The 11765-nt window shown below is 40.0% G+C and overlaps 1 protein-coding gene across 2 annotated transcripts in view; it reads left to right on the top strand.

Annotated features, from left to right (window-relative positions):
- Positions 1 to 11765, top strand: part of kcnn1a (potassium intermediate/small conductance calcium-activated channel, subfamily N, member 1a) — a gene marked incomplete in the record, with an annotated part of 241720 nt that overhangs the window by 209733 nt on the left and 20222 nt on the right.

Consider the following 11765-nt stretch of genomic DNA (forward strand, 5'->3'; position numbering starts at 1 on the left):
AAGACAATAATAAAGTCAATGATGAAGAAATAGAGAGGTTCCAATAGAGTAAAACTCTGATTGGCTTGACCACAGACATTAATACAGACTAGAGCAGTGTTTACTAACCTTAGTCTTTCTGGCCCACAATCCTTCCCTACTCCAGCACACTTGTCTCAAATGATTGCATTACTTTCTCAGCACGCCATCAAGTGCTGCAGAAGCCTGTTTATCACCCACTCATTGAAGCCAGGTGTGTGGGTGCAGGGACACACCTAAAACATGCCGGACAGTGGGCCATGAGGACTGCTGTTAAGAAACCCTGCCCTAGAGCACACTTCCAAACACCCGGGCATGTCTTGACGTTTAATTCATTGTCCAGAATAAGATGGGCAGAATTGTGTATGTATGTCTTTTTGTGTTACTATGAATGGATGTAAGCATGCATGTGCGTGTGTGGTGTGTGTGTGTGTGTGTTTATATAATGTTTTGTTGTACTTTCTATTCCCCACTATGCTGCTCCATAGGGATACCATGTGAGTCCTCTTTCTCTAGATGTGAAAAAAACCTATCATCTTCTTCACTGAGCTGGCGCCACTGCTGCCCTGACTGGGAGGGTGGGGGTATTAGCAGGGAATAGGGGCAGCCCTTCCAAAATACACAAATTGGCAAACTTAGCTGGCCAAAGCAGAATCAAGTAGGCCCTCTTTGTTGGCAAGAATGTGGCATTGTTTCTCTGCTGAAAAGCCAGATATTACTGGCTCTAGAAGCACAGCAGAGGTGAAGGAACATTATGAACAGCACTTTAAAGCAAGCGTCTCTTTGCTAACTGTTGTGCATGAGGCCAAAGAGGAGTTGAAGGAGGAGGGGATTTGGATTTAAAACAAAGTACTCCTTCGTGTCACCTTGGGAAGTCTGCCAGAGGGCAATTCATCTTTGTATAATTTGTCTCTCTTTCTTGTTTTATGAAATTGGTATGGATCCATATGACACAAAAATACATTCTAGGAGAAACTGCAAAGATTTTTGGGGAGAAAAACCCTTTTTGTTCTTTTTCCTCACACATTACCATCTCATTATGTGTCTCCCTCTCACAAAATTGATTGAATGGTGTTCTAATGGTTTTTGAGACATTTGTTGCTCTAGCCACACATATTTTGACTAGAAATCTAGAAAGAAATATCTAGAGACCCTATGTTTAATCAGGTCAGTTAGCAGGTTATTGGTATTGTACTTGAGGCTATGGTAGTTGTTTTTTGTGACCCTGGCTCACAAAAACAGTGTGATGTTGATTTACAGATTTATACTTGAGGTATTACACAAATTGAAGGTGGGTTTTATATGAGGAATTTGTCTCCCATTGTGACATGCTTATGTAGACGCAACTTTAAAACATGAGTCTCTTGAGAATGTGATGACCACTGTTCACTGTTCCATGATCCAAATGTCACGCCCAGTCATCTTCTCCTTCAGTAAACATAAAGAACAGCATGAGAGTTTTCATGTTTACTTCCCAATGCCATTATTTTAAATAAAACAAAAAGAAGAGGCGCTTGTTTCTTAAAAGTGCTTTGTGTGACTTGTATCCTCTGTTAAATGCATTGAGGCACTGTCACATTGATCATACTCCTGTGTTTATGAAAGGGCAGTATGCTGTGAGACTGGACGAACACGGAGTCTGGCTGGAAAATGCTTAGATAGGGGGAATGAAAGTCATGCATCCAAGGGAACTGAGAGTGATAGAGAAGCAGACGGAGTGTGGAGATTGGGAAAAACCCTAAATTTACTTTGGATATATTTAACACTGCTCCTTCAGTAAAACATACCATCTAACATACCTCTTCTAAGCCCTTTTTTGGCTTCCACCTCCAAACCAGAAAACTCAATCCCTCTCTCCCAAACTCCTCACTGGCTTACAGATGTCCTACTCTATCCATATGATGTGGCCCCTTCTGCAGTTTTCCCTCATTCTCTCTTTGCATTTCTGATTTGTCCCTTTACAGTCCAAACTCACTTCAGACAGTTGCATGTGTGCATGCCCTGCCTTCCTCTCTTCAGCCGTTACTTAATTCTCTTTCCCTCCTTGGTTTAACTCTTTTATTTAAAATGAAAAGCTAATTTTGCAGGCAACTTGAGTGTGTTGCTTCTTCACCTGACTTTCTGCAGTGAGTAATGTTAAAGACAAGCTTTTTGGAAGTTTAGCTGATTTTCCTCAGAAGAAGGCATCAGATTATGGCGCTTGAGTACACCAAATGTTTAACTTCCATACTGTAGCATCACCTGACCCCAAGATGCAAACAGACAATGGAAAACATCTTGCTCGATTTAGCTGGTGATGCTGGTCCTTGGACACCCATCTATTAGAATAGTAGATACCTACCAACCCCATATCTGTGGAAAGGATGTACACCATAAAACTGACTCTCTCCGGAAAAAAAGACTAGAGAGGCTGGAGAGAAAGCAGGCTTCACTAAGCAAGCACTGCAAAACCAACCCAGTGATGTGGGTGGAAATACAGCACATTTTATGAAAGGGTGACAGTAAACAGGTACATCGCTTTGGTAGTGCAGATGAAGTTCTGCTGTTTCATTACTTCTGTGTGTCCCCTGAAGGACAGAAGCCCAGAATCTGCAGACAACACTGACAGTTTTATTAAAGGGGGGGGGGGGCAGCTGAAGTTGAGCTTGGCCACATCATCATGATTTTGCTATGTTTTGTGGTGCTACCTAAATGTACATCAATGGAACCTCTGTAAGAGAAAAGCCTCAGGTCTGTTAACACAACAAACAGAAGTATGTGCTCCAGCCATGAAGCATTAAGATTAAGGAGCTCATAAACAGTGCTTCTTGTCTAATGGCCTTCAGTTCTTGTCACCAAAAGTTGCCAAGAACTGAACCACAAGAAATGCCAAGAAATTGATTGACAGTTCTGCAGGGGGGTAATTTAAGGTTCTTTAAGTGACCAGTGATGTAGTTATGTTTTCTAAACAGCAAGGATTTGCTTAGAAACAATCAAATGCACAATCAATGTTCTTCCAACAATTTAAGAGCAAAAGAAATCACCTGAACAATATCAATCCAAACTATATTTGTACCTCCGTTCTTCATTAGTAGCAATAGAGTTGACATGGCCACCAAATATTCAAGTATGACATAGCATTATACAGTCTACTGCAGGACCGAAGCTTGCATGACTCTCTTGGACTGTTTTAATATACAGCTATGTGCTAGAAAATCTTACTTAGCTAGCACAATGCTGCTACTATGGGTATCATTTTGTGGCATGAGATTTCATATCACAAATTCTTGCGATATTAAAATGTCAGTCTTTTGGGAACTTGGCATAAAAAACCTTAGCAGATTGACAGAACCAAAGAGTCTGTAAGCACTGCGAGAACACCATTAGTCATCAACAATCTAAAGTTGCCATCGCATCTGGAGATTCCAATGTGGGCTAAAATAAAGGGGTATTTTTCAATTTCCTACAAGTCTGGGCTGCATTTCATCATCTATTCTATACTGACCAGAGAATGTTTTTATGAAATATTTACCCTATGTGAAAAAAGATGAAAAGGCAGAACTTTTGTTTGTCTGGCATTAAGCCCCCCTTAGAATTAAACAGTCATATAAACATCACTCTGTGGACAGGGTCAAACTTGGACCCGATCATTCTGCGCTAATCACAGATTCTGTTGTGAAAACAAAAAATTGGGATTCTATGGCTACGTTCACACTGCAGGCCTTGATGCTCAATTCCGATTTTTTTGTGAAATCAGATTTTTTTTTCGTGACCATTCACATTTCCAAATATATGCGACTGTTATGGGAATTCTGAACAGCTAACTGACTTCCCATTTTTACTAAATGAAGAGACGGTGGAGTGATGAAGTTCCAGCACTTTTATTGCGAAACAGAGCAGAGATCACATAGATGGAAAGTAATTGCACCCCACAGTTCCGCTGCGGTCTGCGTCTGCCCTGTCACTGCCTGTTTCTGCCTGTCTCACTTTTCGACTCCCCCTAATACTGCACAGTGACCTTACCATGAGACAAAACAAAGACAGTCTATTGTAGACAGTCAGTATCCTCTAGCAGCTGCAGCAGCTGTAGCATTTGGCCTTGCAATCAGCAAACAGTGGATGGCCTGCACCCATCATGTCTGCAGGCCTCCTATGTCCAAGTGTTGTGAGGCCATAGTGACTTCAGAATAATATTTTTTATAACAGCGACTTGTATGTGATCTCCTGTGTGAACCGCATGCGCAGTAGAAGACGCGATGATGTCATACGTAGCATGCGTGCTCATTGTTTGCGGAAGTAAACATGGATTATAATGCTGCAGCGTATCTTGCGTTCTTTACAGTATTCTAAAACCGGAGCCAGCACGTTACCAACGCAATCTTTTTAAGAAGATCGAAAGAGAGCAAAATTTTAGTGATGTGAGCGGCTTTACTGATACTGATTTCATTCATAATTTTTGAATGACAAAGGCAACCTTTATGTGCGTCTGAACGGATCTCTTTAGCGCTCTCATGTAAAAATAGACATCTTCAGCGGCCATAGCAGCGAGTCAACGCATTGCCATGGGGCTTTATTGACTTGCAACAGGTGTTTGTTACCGCACAATAGCCAACCTCTTTAGCATAGCCAGGTCCACCGTTAGTAACATTTGTCAAGTATCAATGACGTGTAGGTCGGATGAATGCGACCTGGCCGTACAGACACAGGTCGCTTTTGAAAAGATCAGATACGTATCGGATTCAGGACCAGATTTCCAAGTGACCTGGGTCGCATTTGAAAAAATCCGATCTGTGTTATTCATACTGCCATGAAAAGATCAGATACAGGTCGCATATGGGCAAAAAAAAAAAAATCGGAATTGGGTCACTTCAGCCTGCAGTGTGAACGTAGCCTAATTTTTACCAAAAATCTTATCTCAACTCAATGTTTGAGCACAATAATGTAGATAATCTCACCTTGTCAGTTAGATGTACATCCCTGATGGCCAACACTTTTCTTGAGGACCAAGACATGTCGGTGTGGACAGTGTCCACGTCATGTATATGGACTACCACTGTTGCCAATATGCTTACCCAGGACCTTCGTATCGTGCCACAACGGCACTAAAATACCACAAAGTTTTGTGCACGTTCCAAACACTCAGAGAGCTCTGACCCTCTATCACATGTACTCAGGATTCTTCATACAACAAACATGTGTTTACACAGCTAACTACCAATTGTTTCTGCATTTAAACTTAATTAGCCTAAACCACAGTGCTACTTTTCAGGAGTAGCAAATTCCTTCCTCTCAGTCAAAAGTCAACTATGCAAAATATGTAAACAATTTGTTAATAGGGTTGAAAAGTTAAATATGAAAAGTTGTCTCGTTCATAATCTAAATATGATGCTTGTCTACATAAAGACCTGTATTGATTTTTAATAATGTTGGAATTTCAGGGGTGGGTTTGGAACATTTCATGAAGTGTGAAGACGTAGCAGGACCAAACTGCGAGAACTCGGGAGCTGCATTATGAATTTAAGGATTTAATAATAAAATAAAAGACAAATTTACAGCACGCACAAGAAGACAAAAGACAAGAAGCAATGTCAGAGAACTGGGCAGAAAAAACACACCATGAATTAGTACAACAGAAGAATCTGCCAGTGAACGATGAGAATTCAGGAGCTTAAACACTGAGGCAGGGTTGGGAGATGACATGGCCTACAGGTGTGAGTAACCAGGGGAAAAACAGCTGAGACAGTGAGAGGTCCTTGGACGACTCAAGATTAACCTGATATACAAAGAAACTCAGGAGGAAATAGATTTAGAATACACAAGAAACATAATCCAAAAAATAAGTGAGAAACTAAACCTAAATGAATGAACTAATAATGCAACACCTAGAGAAAATTCACAACAATATTAAGATCATGGAAATTAACTGAATAAGTTGAGACCTAAAGGACATAATAAATAACGAGGAAACGCTGAACACAAAAAACTGAAACAAAACTTAAAAAGCTGGAGATTTTGGCAGACCACATCAAAGGCAGTAACCTAGCCTGAATTTAAAATTCTTTGCTCTTTATAAATTTGAACCACATATGGACCGACAAAGACCAATTAACAGTTTCGATTTCTGGGCTAAATAAAGACAATAGCCCTAGAAAGACATCAATGACCCTCTTACAAGTCTAAATGTGTTAAAGATTGAATTGAACTGAGTTGAACCACGGCACAAAGCCAAGGGAAGAGGCTGGCGGCCTATTTTACTTTCTGCTCTCTTTCTTTTATGTTACACCTGCTTTTTTTGTTTGACATCATCATGTCTCAGCTGCATGTAAGCCTCTTCTGTGTGCAGAGCAAAACTGTAACGTGTTTTCCAGGACTTCAACAACTTTGATGTCCATTGTTAGCAATAACTTATTATATCTGTGTGTTTGTATGTATCCCCACTGCTGCAGCTGCCTGCCTACCTGCTTTACACATTAACTGTTGTGTGAAACAAGTTTTTGTTTTGCCATTTTTGAGTTGCAACATGATTACTGTCTGCTCATGTTTACAGCAACTAGCGGATTTCCAGAGGACATCCTGACACATTTGTCCCCAAGTATTTTGTGGTCTTTTCCATTTGTTGATTGGCAGTGAGAAGACAAACAAAGGCAACATAGCATTTTACTAGTGAAAAATCCTCTTTTTCTAAAGGGTAGAATGAGGGTTGCGCAATATTAAGAAAATATATATAAGCAATACTATTGCTGAAAATTGTGGTGACAATATTTTGACCCCTATCTTTTCTTAGTAGCCCATAATGTCCCCACAAATCTGTGAGGTTTAACATCTGAATCACTAAAATAGACATCAGGTATGAACATTAGAACAAATACAGCCTATTCAACTCACCTGCTATATTATCAATATAAAACTTTTAAATGCATGACACTTGAAGCATAGCATCTTACCATAAATTTCACCCAAGCAGTCCTTTGTTATTGTGACATTGCACACGCTGATATTGCGTCAATGACTGATAATTCAATTGCGTGTTCAGCTGTAATTCAAATCAGATTGTTAACATTTAGAAGTTCAATCATGGCAAACATTAAGTACAGCTCTTTACTGTCAGCTGTATAACGAACACATTTGGTGGTCTTCAGATCTTGACCATTAACTTCAACCTGAGACGAACCATGATATGTTAAGAAAAACCTACTTAACAACAAAAGAAATACCCCTGTCTCATCTGCTGCTTTCATCTTTCCAGAGACATTTTGGCCCACCATTCTTTACACCAATTCCTCGCTTCACTGAGGTGTAAGGGTATTTATTCACCCAGCACTGCCTCAATGTACTACCGCTGTGTTTAACACCGACTGATGTCTGGACTTCGACTAGGCAACTCCAGGATGTTTGCTCTTTTTTATTTCTAAATCTTCCTATATCATCTTTAAAATCACCACCGTCATCCTTGACATGAGGCTGTTTGCTCAGAGTAAGCTTTCCTAACTTAAGCCAGCCTGAAGTGTTCCTGTTTTCCCCTCTAGCTGTTCCTAACAAACCATATTTCTTCAGCCTTTTTCTTGCTGTAAATGGAGTTGCTGTTTTTTTTAGAATCCCTGGGCACACAGCAGTCAGGTCGTAGAGTTTGTTAATGGTGCAGGTATGAAAAACAGTCCATTAAAGTCTTGGAATTCTTCAATTTAAACACTTTTCCTGCGTTTTACAGGGTTTTGACTAAACGGATAGCCTTTGAAAATGTACACACTAACCAAAACTGCTGAGTGTCCAAAAGCAATGGTCCGGTTTGGCTGTAAGTTGGTACACATGCATTTCAGTGATGGGCATGTAAGTGATTGCTCAACTACAGTAATCACAAGGTGGTACATGTGATGGCATCACAAGAGAATCCATTGAGTCACAGGGACATGAGTGAGTCATAAAAGTGAGCGAAGGTCACCAAGCACAGTGGATGGATGGGTTCGACAGCATGGTCTGGCAGAACTTTGGTTTTATGTTAGATATGCATAAGGTTGGCTGTTTGTGTTATGCAGTTTTTCAGCATGTGTGGTGTACTTTCTATGACATATGAAGTGTCTGGGTGTCTTGGCAAGTTCCAAAACTGGGCCTCTGTGACATGCCCAAAATGCTAGGCAATTCCTCAAAATGGCCACCCGGTGTCGTGCATACCTGCAGTATCACCGCTTTCAAACTCCATCAAGTGCTGGTAATATTGTCTTAGAAATGTCCTGAGTGTACCAAAATACATCCAAACCAGACCACACCCTCAAGGTACTCATTTGGTACTTTGCCTTTTAAGGAAAATACAACATACAACTCTATAGAAGCAAGAATTATTGCTTATAATAATTAAAAAAGTTACAAGGTGTCTTATTGAAGGTTGCATTAACATTAATTTTGTTTATTGCATCTAGTAATGCTTTATCCATTTAATCTTAAACTGTGGTCTTTTACAGTTTGTGCTTGAGTGTGCATGTTGGGAAAAGGAATTGTCTGACTCAGACTTGTTCATTTATTGTTAGAATTACCTTGTATTATTATGTTCGTTGTAATTATTCTGATGACTTTCAGTACACTCCACACCTTTAGGCAACCATGGTAAAGATGTTTAAAATGCCTTCTTTTACTGTAGTAGCAAAATCTCATCGTGGAAATTATCCAACGTTTATTCAGAGAAGGTAGAAACTGATAATGAGACATAATTGAATGTTTTAATACCACCAGACCCATATTTAGATGTTTTTTTTAACCTACTTTTACTAACAGAACCACACGTAGTCTTCTCATACAGCATTTCAGAAAGTTGGAGCTTACAGAAGGAGGGGTCTTAGACCATTCCTTTTTGGGCAATCTCTCCAGTGACCAAAGGTCTTATATATACCCTTATCTCTCCAGCTCTTCCCACAGGTTCTCTCTCGGATTCAGTCCGGGGGACTGAGACAGACATGAACAAAGTTTGACTTTGTGCCTGATGAATCATTTCTCTTTTGATCTGTAACATATAATTCATTAACCTGTTGAAAGATCCGCTGATGACCCATTTTTGGTTTACTCGTGGAGTCCACCAGATTTTTATTAAAAAATTTGTATTAAAGGGTTCATGATGCCACATACTCTAACAAAGTCCCCAATCCCACTAGAAGAGAAATAGGCCCACAGCATCACAGTGGACATGGATCCTTTGTTCCTTGCCAGTTCTGAAGTGTTGCTGAAAAGTCTAATTTTACTAATCTGACCAAATGACATGGTTGCAGTTAATCTTTGGGTAGTTTAGCAGACTCCACATAGATGTGTTTTTTTTTTTGAAGGTAGGGCAAAAACACAAAACAGAACATCCTGCTTATTTAGGAATTTTGTGCACAGAGAATAGAAAAAAGAACATAATGTAGAAATTCAGGAGCAAATTCTCTGGAAATCAGTATGCAAGTTAAAGCTTGGGCACCAGCAATGGAACACTGACCCTTAGATTACCCTCATATACGTTAGAAAGTGGGTTCAGGTCAACAAAGTAATTTTTTCCTAGCCTTTTGAAAAGTCATTTTTTCCTATCCTTTTGAAAATTTGTGGGCAGAGCTGAAAAGAGGTGGAGCATCTGGAAATTCACCTAGTGTTCACCTAAAAGGTGAACACTAGGTGATGGCAACAGTGAAGCATCCTGATACAATGAATATGTGGAGCCGCTTCTTATGCTTCAATTCTACTGAAAGCTCTGCCTTGTATAAAAAGGAGGGTCAAAAAATCCAGAGAACATTTGGAGATGATAGAGGGACATGTTTTAGGGCAAACATGATGGGAAACTTGCTGAAAGATCATACAATTGACATTCCTCTAGCCACTTGCAGGGGATGTTGCTCCTTCCTGTACATTGTACAGGTGAATTTCTCCAACGTGAGATCAATAAAGCCTATCTTATCTTATCTTATCTTATTGGGGACTGAAGGTGCACAACTACTATGTACATCTTTTCCAGCTGTTAAATTCATACAAAAACATCTGATAAATTGAGAACTAAATCTCAGGACTCCCCTGCAGTACCTCCGTGGCCCTCTAGGGAAACAGGAAATCAATGGATAAGAAGTTCCTAAAAACTGTGATAAACTTAAAAAAAAGTAAAGTAAGAATTGCAAAAACTCTTCAGGTAAATGTAATTTAGGAAAACCGTAGGGGTGCTAACAATTATGACCCCAGTCCTTTCGTAAAGAACAATCAACTCTGATTGTAGGATTGCTTTTCCTACCGACTAAACATATTCAACTGAAAAGTTTTGTTGCTGCAATAAAAGTATAAAATATACTTTAAGGCTTTTTCACATCTTTATCAGGGGTGCCAGTAGTGGCTGCTGGATTGCTAGCTTTGGTCACTTCATAAACTCATCTTCAGCATCTGTGAACAGTTGGGAATGGTTTATTAGTACCCATAAACAGAAGTCTCTGTTTTGGGGCTGGGTTGACCATGGACGATAATTTGAACAAACGGTTGAATTTATTGTTATTATTTTTCTATTTAATGTTTAATTTTTTGTGAGAAGAGATCTAGATCATGCTTTTCCTTTCACTCTTATCATCCAGGTTACACTGTGCCTAATACAGCACTGGATAACTTATTGGCATTTTTGAAGCACTTCATAAATGCCCTGAAAATGATACAGTCAAAGTGGGGGGGCGGGGGGGGGGGGGGGGGGGGGGGACTCTTGGTTCTTGACATATCTGTTGCCATGGAATAGGTTGAAAGTGGTGCCAGCTCTTCTCCATGCTACCCAAAAAATCTAACACAGTATATTGAGAGCTTGAAAACCTTTTTTGATCAAATCACCTCTGTTTCCATACTGCTGTCTTGTGCTCTTTTACAGAGAATAGAGCAGGGACAGCCACAGTTAGAGCTAATAATAAAAGAGGAAGCAATGACACCTTTAGCATTTCTCCCAGCATATTTCTGGGTTATGTTTACAGCAAAAAGAAGCCCACTGTACTGCTCTGTGTTCAGTACGTTGAAAAAATGCGGCACATTTCAGCCTGCATTGAAGACATGACTCATTCTCTGCACGCCTTCATGCCAAGATGAATGAAGTTCGCATACTAGTCATTTGTAGTTACAATATTTAGCCATCTGATCAAGTTTAGCCCCCTGGCAGTTATCAAAGGCCAGCTGGTGAAGTGTTGGGATGCAGGTAAAAGAGACAGGGGTGTCGAATTCAATGAGCATCTTCCTTTCATGTTTCACAAATGAGAGCCCGTCCTCAAAGACACTTCACTCCCCTTCCCAATGCTACATTATGGACCCTGACTTCCCCCTCTCACTTCTGCTCTCAATATACTGGCTTTAAAGCATGCAGGATGCAGACAACCTTTTATTCCTGCATGATACAATATGGACTGCTTCTGTGCATGTCATTAAAAACTGGAATCCTGCAGACCACACACACTTCTGTGGGACAAAACTGCTCACAGGAATCCCTTCGCCCTGACTTTGAGCATGAACTTGAACACGAGGAGTGGGAGTTTTAAACATTGCAGAAGGCATGAGTAGATTATTAAGAATATTTGATAGCAATGAACTGTCTTGGAGGAGAAAATTGAGCCAAGAACTCCTAAAATAATCGTAATTTTTTTGTTGCAAAAATCAGAAACTGCTCTTAGTTTGTCTTTTTTCCCCCTTGTGAACTAAGAAGTGATCCTTTAGAGACTGTTTTACAAATCCTCCTCACAAAAAATGTATGGTTGGCTGAAACAATATCTCCTTGAAGAAAGCAGATATCTAAAGATGCACTA

The sequence above is a fragment of the Fundulus heteroclitus genome, chromosome 6 (genome assembly GCF_011125445.2).
Source record: "Fundulus heteroclitus isolate FHET01 chromosome 6, MU-UCD_Fhet_4.1, whole genome shotgun sequence".
Taxonomy (NCBI): domain Eukaryota; kingdom Metazoa; phylum Chordata; class Actinopteri; order Cyprinodontiformes; family Fundulidae; genus Fundulus; species Fundulus heteroclitus.